This window comes from Cornus florida, unplaced genomic scaffold, assembly GCF_030987335.1.
Source record: "Cornus florida cultivar Cherokee Brave unplaced genomic scaffold, ASM3098733v1 CherokeeBrave_3.0.0_Hap2_Chr03, whole genome shotgun sequence".
Classification (NCBI taxonomy): domain Eukaryota; kingdom Viridiplantae; phylum Streptophyta; class Magnoliopsida; order Cornales; family Cornaceae; genus Cornus; species Cornus florida.
The window spans coordinates 72,715,911-72,726,604 of record NW_026775573.1 but is presented as its reverse complement, the minus strand read 5'-3'; positions in this window follow the sequence as shown (position 1 = coordinate 72,726,604).

The following is a 10,694-nucleotide window of genomic DNA, read 5'->3' as shown; positions in this document are numbered from 1 at the left end:
GGTGTTTTTTAGGTAAAGAAGTTTTATTGTGAGATGCACAACACTCTTAGACTTGCTAGAATTCTTGGAGTATTTTTGGTGACATTGAATATGCACTTGTTAGCATATCATGATCCTTTTTGGTTTAATGTATCAAAACTTGTAATTTTTGCTCTAGCTATGTAATGTGCACTTAAGTGAACCTCTTGTTACTCTTAGAATGTGTTTGTAATGAGGCCAAGGGCCAAAGACATTTATGTTATATGTATGCTAATTTTAATTTCATTGTTGCCTATGGAAGATATGTGATTTAATGCATTGAAGGGTCATATTTTGCATATGACATGCCATGAGGCCTTAGGCTATTGTAGCACATCTATTTTATCATATTACATATACTTGGATGTTCACTTTGGTAAACAATACCATTCTTGATGAAATAAAAACTTAAGGTTGCATTTTTTTGAGTTTTTACCCTCTTTTGTTCCAGGGGCATTTTGGATATTTCACAATGTGTTTTTTTCATTTCTGTCCGTGTTGTCAGGTAGAAAACTCAATTTTGGGGGTTGTTTTTTTTTTTTTTTTTTTTTCCAAAAAATGTCATCTTGGCCCTCAAAAACCCAATTTTTGCCAAAAAACCCCTGCTACAGGTTTTTGTTGAGCTGTAGTACAAGTGTACGAGTAGTGAGGGTCTCGTAACCGGTTACATAAGCATGGGCAGAATACAAAACTTCATGTTTTTGCTTCTTAACCGGTTAGAAAGGTCTCCTAACCAGTTAGATGACCTAGGGTTGATTATTTTGACCTTTGCCCTTTTTTCTTCCGTTAGCCATATCTTCTTCATCCAGACTCCGAATCAAGTGATTCTTGAGTCTAAGTTCATTGATTTTTTATTTTCTTTCCAATGGTGTGCTCGGTAGCACCCATTTTCACATTGGAAATGACCATTTTCCCCCTAGGTTCCCTTTTGTCCCTTTTTGAAACGTCACTTCCGCATTTGTTTTCTTTGGGTTTCGTGACCTCATTGAGGGTCACATTGGTGTCTTAAAGACGTGTTGTATCTCTAGAGACCATTGTTTCACCTTTCACTTCCGCATTTTGGATCCGTTATCGGATCAACTTTCGAGTCATCACTAACGCACCGGGTTGAATAAAAACTCGGGTCATTACACAATTATTGTCTTAACTTGTCTTCTTAGGTTTCTGCACTTGTTGGTTTGGTGGCAAAAGTCACTATGGAAGGCTCAATGCTTGGACCAGTCTTTTTGTTTGATTGGTTGTTTGGTCGGCTATGGGGGTACGAATTTCTCTTTATTTTCCTGGTAGAGCCTAGCCAAAGTGGTTTTTAGAGGGGTCCTCATCTTCTCTTCCTTCTGCCATTTGGGAGACCTCCTGGAAGTTGGTTGTGCTTGGCTTATGGGCCTCTGGCCTTTTATTTTGTACCGCGATCAACTTTCCATATTAACCATCGTGGTATTCTACATCCTAACCGTCTCTTCTTCCTCCAGCTGTATGTGTCCTTAGGTTTTAGAGCTCAATACCCCTATGTTTGGAGGGGTTTTCTTCATCAGTGAATAGTGGAATTTTGTTCGTCCTTCTGCTATCTAATGCTGAACAAAATTGATACAGTTTTCTGGATCCACTGATTGATTGGGCCATGAATAACTTGTATAATTGATGAAAGCTTCCTACTGAGGCCTTTGGTAGGTGTTTGAACCAATTGAGAGCTGGTTTGGCGAGGCATATTATGAATACTCGGTACATCAGAGCATCATCATCAGTATGCAGGGCCATCTTCAGCTGCACATGGTAGATATATTCCATTGGGTCTATATCCTATCGAATGGTGTGAACATCGGGATGATGAACTTCTTTGGATTTGGGCTCTTAAGTGTGAGGACTTGTCTTTTTTTATTTTTTCATTATTTTATTTTTTCGTCATTTTTAGGTTTGGGTCAAGTGTTTGGGAAATATTTTTTTAACACTTTGCATTTATTATTTTGGGGATATATTGGACCTATATATTTTATTTGGGATGTTTTGGACATTATATTTTATTTTAGGCTATTCGCGTTATTATTTTCTATATATTTTCTTATTTTTGGGCCTTTTCGAAAATTAGGATTTTGCAGGACCCACAGGAGATTTTTTTAGGCTTTTGTTACTTTACATATATTTGTTTATGTTTGGAGAGAGAGAGAGAGGAAACAACTGAAGACAACCGGCTCCCCCTCCCTTTTTTTGCTTTTTCATTTTTATTTCTTTTTATTCTTGGCTTCATAGGCCGATTCCATGTATTTCCATTGTGATATGCGACTCGCCATATAATAGTTTTACGTCAGGGACACCAAGAGGAACATAACCGTTGTCTCTATTTTTGATTCCGAGAATTTTGGATTTTTGGGGCCGAGTTTGGGTTTGGATTCAGAGGTGACCGTAGGAGACTTTGTCGTTCCCTTCGCTTTTTTTGTCGAACCCTCGAAGTTGTAACTCATTTGGAACACCTTCACTTTTGGAGTTTTGGGATTTTCATCTCAAATGAGGTAAGGATGTGTTGCGTATGTAAAACTACACTTTCTTTGAGTTTTATGAGATTATATGGGTTATACATGCATATGCGTATGCGTGTATATTTAGAATTTCATGTTTAGGGTTAGAAATGTATATTTATGGATATATAATGATGTTGTTTTCGTTAGTGTGCCCAATACATTTATTGGGATCAATATTGTTGTATTTGTTGATTGACAAGGTGTTTAGTTGATTTCGCGAGTTATAAATGTTGGTAGACATGTTATATTTGTCGTGGGACTTTGTGGATAATATGATATATTTATGAGATTTCAGACTTGTGATATTAGGATGTTTAGTGCACTTGTTTTTGATAGAATGCTCGTAAGATAATGTGATTCGTTATGATTATATCATGTTTTAATTGTTATCATTGCATTGTTGAGCATGCCATGATAGCATTGGACTTTAGGACATGTTCCATGTGGAAAGCATGAGCTTACGTTCACTTGTGAAATGCAACTTGATTATTTAAATACAAATTGGTGTATGGTACTTGGTGGAATTGGATAACAAAATTTTGGGACTACTTTGGACCTTTTTCGTTACTTTGAGAATGGGAGGGCTTAGCACTCGCAGGTAAGACACGAGTTTCCCTAAATGTATAGTTGCCACTTAGGTAGTTCCCTGTGGGTTAGTAGCCTAAAAAGAGCTAATTTTATTGGGTAGTTACTTGTTGTTCAATTCCGAAAATAACCAATTTGTTTTAATGCATGCAGTACGTATGGTTGGGTGTCTATTATCTAAGTTATCCCTATTATGTGATTTTGGATCTATTGTATAAGTTGGTATCCATATGTAGCTGCAACTTGGTTTATTGCATTTGTTTCTAATTCCAGTTTTTGTTGCAAGTTATTATCCATGTGTTGTTGCGACTTGATTGCGTGTTATATTTCATTTGCTATGTAATGGACTACTAGAAATGAAATGGATTATGCATGAGTATATCGAGGTTTATGTTTTGGGTTTATTATACAATACTTGTAAGGCCAAAAAAATGTAGTATGTGTATGTACCTAACACACTTCATACTGAGCATTGTAAGCTCACCCTCTCATTGATTCCCCTTTCAGGTTGAAGCAAGCTTTTGAGGACGACATTTCCTTTCATTTGATTCGCTAATGTAATTAAGGTTCATGTATTTTGTTGCTATGCTAGATGACCATTATATTTGATTGTGTAAGTTAAATCAATGCATATGCTTGAGTTGTGTAATCTCATTCACCTTCTTTATCTCATTTTGAATAAATGAAGTACTTGAGGCCTTAAGGCCATTTTATATCTCAATGTATGGATTTCATTTCAATGTACACTCCATGTATGATTTCACAATATTTTGGGTTCATAATTATCCATGCCATATGTACACATCTTAGTTTGGATATTTTTTTTTTAATCATGTTTGAGCATTGGGCATTCTTGGGAGTAGTTTGGATGAGGGTTGTTGCATTATAATTCATTTATAGAGGCTAATTTTCAGGTTCCCAGGTAGGGAGCCAACTCCCAGAGTCTTGTTTTGCATTCAACTGTAGCACAGTAGGTTTTTATGCCATTTTTCAGAAAGGAGCCGACTCCCTTAGCGAAGGGAGCTTGCTCCTTCATAAAGGAGTCTGCTTCTTACTGCTACTAAGCAGTTCTTGATTATTTGTCTGTAGGACTTCTTCCAATCCATTTTTGAGCTATTCTAGGCCTTGTATACCATCCATTATGACGCCATTGATGTTTCAGACTTAGTTGTAATGTTGTATGACATTAGTTCATGTTAAATGACTATTTTACCCTTAGCTTCTGCATTTTTGACCATTCCTTTTTATTCTTTTATCCCTAGCTTCCATAGTTACACTCATGTTTAAGTCTTATTGACTTCGTTGTAATTCTTTTGTTGTCCTAAAGATGGTGCTTGTCTCTATTGACGATTTCATTCATTTTCGCTTCCGCATTTGAGTTTGATTTTTGGATCATGTTCAGACTTGCTTGGTTAATGCACCAGATCTTTAGATTTGGGTCGTTACAGCATAGTACCAAAGCATCCAGCTTCAAAAACCGTGGATAACGGGTTAGTTTATTCCATGTTTCATATTGACTTGGCATTTATATGCTTATGTGCTTCATTGTTTAACGCTTTTGTTATATGATTTAACATGGCGTATATGTTTATGTGCTTTGCCATGTGGGGTTATCTATGCATTCATTTGGTAAGTTGCATGGGGTCATGGGCTCTTTAGAAATAATTAACGACTTACATATGTATTAATTAATTTTTTTGGTGCTTATTATGTCATTGACCTAGACGAATTAGTAGGGTGTGAGAGAGGCATGCGAGCTTCTCATTTTCAGATTTCATGCATTATTTGATGCATTTTAAAGGAAACATGTTAGTTGTTATGTGTGTATGCTATTTGGCTAGCATAATGTTATCTAGTATGATTTGATTTAATGTAACGAGCATGACACATGATTGTGTGCTTGCATTGGACATGTAAATGCATGATTGTTGTTGCATGCTTGGCATGACAAGGGATTCGTTATGTGTTGCATGAGTTGCGTTTGAGAGGCATGATGGTGAGTTAGGCATATAGTGTGATGACGGATAGGGATGGCAACGGGGCAGGGCGGGGCGGGGATCTTATTCCCCATCACCATCCCCGATGAATTTTTTAACCCCCATCCCCGCTTAAAATTTAGCCATCACCTCTATACTCGCCCCCGACTCCTTATCCCCAGCCCTATAACCGATTAACATATAATTTTTCTTATTTTCAAAATTTTAGTACAACCAAGTTATAACAAAGCTAAATACTCCCTCCGTCCCAATTTAAGTGTCGCTTTTGGGGAGTAGTAATTTTTAAGGAGACATGTTGAACATGCATTATCTCCCTGGAAAGTTACTAAAATGGCCTTTTAAGTTTTAAATATTCAAGTTTGAAATTTTAAACTTAAAAGGACATATATGGATAGATGTAAAATATATTGTTTGAAAAAGAAAAGTGGACAATTATTTTGGCACAGACAAAAAAGGAAAGCATGACACTTATTTTAGGATAGAGGAAGTAACATTTTATTCGCGCATCAAAACAACATAAATTGACAACACAACCAAGTTAAATTGAAACAAACAAAAATACAACTTTAAGCCATTGTCTGCAGTCACTTGAAACAAATTTCCAAGAAACAAAAATACATCTTTCCAAACAAACATCAACGTTGACTAAATGGAACAAAAGTAGCTAAAAAAAAAGTTCCAAATATATTAAGCCATCCATTATTCTGGCGTCACTTCAAAAGAGCAAGCTTTCATGGCCTGACTTGTTAAGAGCTGGAAAAAAACTTGCATGGCCTGAGCTGAAAACAATACAAATTGGATGGGTCTATGTCTGTTGTCTGGAGAGTTAGTTACATACCTGAGATATAAAAAATAAATATTTTTTTTGTTAAAAACAATGATTGTTCCAGCAGCTAAAATAAAATATATTGTTAACAAAAAAAATTAAAAAATAAAGTAATACCTTAGTTCAAAACATCATATTGTGGAGAATCATCATCACAATCGTAAAATATATTGGCATTGGATGGGTTTAGGTTTGCACGAGCTCCTAAAAAACAAAACAAATTATTTTAGCTAGCTATTAAATAAAAAAAATTAATAAAATAATATTTAGAATTAATTACCATCCTCTTCACTCAACAACCAACTTTGGGGACACATCAAAGCCTCCAAAGTAGTTGGATGCAGTCTGCTATGATGTGGACTAACCAATCTACCACCAGTGGTAAAAGTAGCCTCGGATGATACTGTAGACACGGGGATAGCTAAAATGTCCCTAGTAATCTTTTACAAAGTAGGAAACTTAATTCCATTTGTCTTCCACTAGCATAAGACATCAAAAGTAGTTGTTCTAGGCAACACATTTTCATCTAAGTAAAAATTCAGCTCACTCTTTGTTTTCACATTACTCGAACTCATGTTCACAAACAAATTAAACTTTGAGAGATCATCCTCCTCCTCAAAATTCATATCTCCAGCTGAAGAAGTGATATTAGAATATGAACTCCCTGCACTACTTACATTTGAGCTTGCTTTGTTTTGGTAATCACAAACTTAATCATAACAACTTTGTCGGACCTTTTTAATCTTATCTAATGCTTCACCTCCATAAATTTTAGGAAAATAATATTCAACCAGTTTCATCTTGTGTCGTGGATCTAAAACCACCGCCATTGCCATCACCTCATGAAAAACATTCCAATATTTCTGGCATTTCACCATCATTTTTGCTGCCATCATTATAATGATCTCAAGTGGGCTTTCAAGCCAAGTAGACAATGCAACTCTAATTTCACAAATTTTTTGAAAACAACAATTTGAAGTAGGACAGTTAGATCCAGAAAACAACTTTGTAGCTTCGCACATATTTCTTTCCCTCTATCCCAATCTTCATTAGTTAGCACTTTAGGATAAAGCCTCTCACGTATTTCCAACCTTGGGAACATATCTTTATATATTAAAGTGACTTGAAGCATAAGATATGTAGAGTTCCAACGAGTTTTACAATCCAAGTATAACTTTTTTTTTTTACATGGAATCTTTAATTGGCGAGCCAATTCTAATTTTTTTTTTCAATCTGATCGGTTATCAATTATACATCAACTTTTGCAATAGCATAAATCATTGTAAAATAGGGCTATTGGTCGGGTAAGTCGAACCATTGGGACTGCTAGTTTATGGCAACCAAGGTGTCTAAAATCACTTTTAGAATGATGAAGGGGTATAGAGTTTGTTTAGGTTGTCACTAAAATTAGGGAATGAAAAATGCATAAAACGGTAATTTGCGAAGAATTAAAGAGATAAAGATAATTTAAAGGGGACTAGGGAAGTGAATCCACTACCTACCCTATAAACATGCAAGTTGAGGTAAATTTAGGGGAAACAACATAAATATGTGACCATGAAATGCTACAACGCAACATTGCTACATTCCTTCAAGAAATTCATGAAATCAATGGCAAGAATAACCAATCAAAGTTACACATGCTTGAACTACCTAAACTAGTGTGTAGACTTAGACATGCTTGCTAAGCTAGAGATTATCAAGCCATCAATCATATAATAAGAGCACATGAAGTTAAAAATCAAGATTAATCCATCAAAGGGAAATCCTCAGCCATGGACTAACAAGGTTCTCATACAGCATGCCATTAAAACTATTCCACAATCTCATTTTCATTGTCAGTATGAAAAATTAAGTAATACAGCCATGAGAACATATATTTTAAGACAAGTGTAGACTCTAGATTATGGAACACCCACATATATATATCATTTTCCCCAAAATAAACCAAAAGCTAGAACATACTTACTAGAGAGGGCTTCATCACCTCCCTAGATAGGGAGTTAGCTGCTCATAGATGCACTAGAGGAAGGAGAAAGGATGAAGAGTTCCTCTATTTTCGCACCTCGAGCAAGCTAGAACTCAAAAGCCTCAAGAACACTCATTTTTCTCTCTAAAACTTAGCAAAAATATGAGATATCTCATAATACAAGCTTCAAACCTCTTATCTAGGCAACATCTTCCCTCTAACCACTCAATTTCGAGCTCCAACCACCCTAGAAGCAATCTGGACCACAAAAATTGCATAAGGAACAAGATTCAGCACAAAAACAGGAACAGGTGATCTGCTACCTGTAGATCGGCGGGCGCCTGCAGTGGCGCAGTGGGCGCCCGCGGAGGCTTGCGGTAGGGGCCCTCGAGACACTGCGGGGCCCCGCGGAGGAAGGCTTATTACTGGGGTGATTGGCGGGCGCCCGCGGTGGAGAGGCAGGCACCCGCGGAGGCTTGACTTTAACACATATTACCATTTTATTTGAATCACATGGATTGGCCCGACGACACGATCGTCATTCTGAATACAATATTGCAAAACTCAAATGCATGATGACTAAAGAAACTTAGCCCAAAAGATGGTTCCCAGCAACGGCGTCCTTTGACATTTTAAGAGATTGTCAAAACTGTTCCTTTAACCATATTCGGAGGAACCAACTTGAAAGTAAAAGAAAACAAACAAATAAAGCTAAACTATACATTATGATCTACTAATGGACTTAACTAATGCAAATAAGGGCATTTGAATATGCAATTTTTAGCGCTTATCACACCCCTAAACTTACATTTTGCTAGTCCCATAGCAAAACCAAAATATAGAAGCTAACAAAAATGACAACATTTGAAATGCTGACAGCATGCATCAATCATGAAGTGTGAAAATACCTACAAAGCTCAAATATAACTTGGAACAATAGAAAATTGGAGACAGACTCATTAAGCAGACTACCTTGCATATATGAAGCCTTGATAAAACAAAATGGCTAAACATGTTTCAACTCTCATGCATCAACATTATAGTCTATATAAATACTTCAATTGCCATTTCTTGAATAAAAATGAACTCTAACTTCAGTAAAAGTGAACCGGATTCCCAATATGCAACTTTTACCCTCTTTTTTCCAATCACAGGAACACAAGCCTTCAAATCATTGAATTTCCTTTTAAATGGGGTCTCTAAGGCATGACGTTATTCATAATACAACTTTTGTTGCTTGCTGAAAATTTATTATATAACTCAGAATGATATATACTATGGTCGTGCAATGCCGAAGTCCTTTAAGCTTTCTAACCAACCCATGTAGCAAGTGTTAGGCCAACAACTCCCAAACCGGATGGCTTTAGGGTGTTAAGTGTAGAAACACTCTTGGGGCTTAATAACTCTAATTGGCAAGGCTACGAACTCCAACGAACCATATTTATTTATTTATCTTTTTGTGAATGACCGTGTAATGTCTAAGTCCCTTAAGCTTTCTAACCAACCCATGTAGCAAGTGTTAGGTCAACAACTCCCAAACCAGATGGCTTTAGGGTGTTAAGTGTAGAGACACTCCTAGGACTTAATAACTTAAGTTGGAAATGCTACAAACTCAAACTGGTCATTGTCATTAATTATCCCTCTTTTTTTTTTTTTTTTTTTTTTTTTTTTTTTTTTTTTTTTTAAGACAAGAATCATGCCAAAGGTATCCATTCATTAGGGTCATCACCTCAAATCAACTGAGTCATGGTCAAGGTCAATTGGGTTGCATGCCTCACAATTAAGTTTCTGGTGTGCATTTGTGAAAAGTGAAGTGTAGAAGAGTATCTAATTGAAGCATTTATACAAACCAATATGAATTAACATGATCATTTCAAAAATTATTATTATTATATATATTTTTTTAATTATCATTTGCCTCTATACATAAAGTCTTAAACACATGCTTCAATGTCCAACAAGTTCCATGATTACACTATCATTGCTCCCAACAAAATGGTTTTGTTAACTTTCATGCATCAAAAAATGAGACAAAAATCATCAAAAATGAGCAAAAATGTAATAATGCACCCCCAAACTTGAATGTCACATTGTCCTCAATGTGAGAAGACAAAGGGGAAATAATGAAAAATGAAGAGTGCGACAAGAACAATAGTACCAAGTTGAAGAGGAATTGAGTGGTGGTGTAAAAGTAGGCCACTACGTGAATTCCATGAGCATGCCCCCAAACTTGGATTCTAAAACCTGTCAAAAGCATCTATACACAACAAGTATCATATGGATCTAAAAATGAATAAGAATAACTGCAATTTATTTATCTAAAAACTATTATCCACGCAAAGAAGCAAAAGTGATGCAATTATAAGTTCAAAATAAGACGGAAAAGCAAATGCCAAACGCGGCCCCAAAAGAAGTCTAAAAAGTACTACTGAGAAGGGAAATAAAAACTAGAATCATAAAGTCACTCCATCATCAGAGTGGAGGAGGAAACACTGGCATCGCCGGGGGCGTGGTCAATCAATGTCTGGAGCATGCCTTTCAAAACTTGCTGACTCTCCTGAGTCGCCTTAACGGTGCTCTCTATGCTTTCGAGGCGCATATGAAATGCATCAAGGTGAGCACTGAGATTATAATAATGAGCTTGAGTCATGACAGGCGGCGGCGGCGGCGCAACAGGGGTAGCCGGAGCAACGGGGGCATCATGAACAGGGGAAACAGGAGTTATAGGGGGAACCGGCGCACCCCAATCCAATTCTTCCCCAATTCGGACCTGACGGGATATCTTG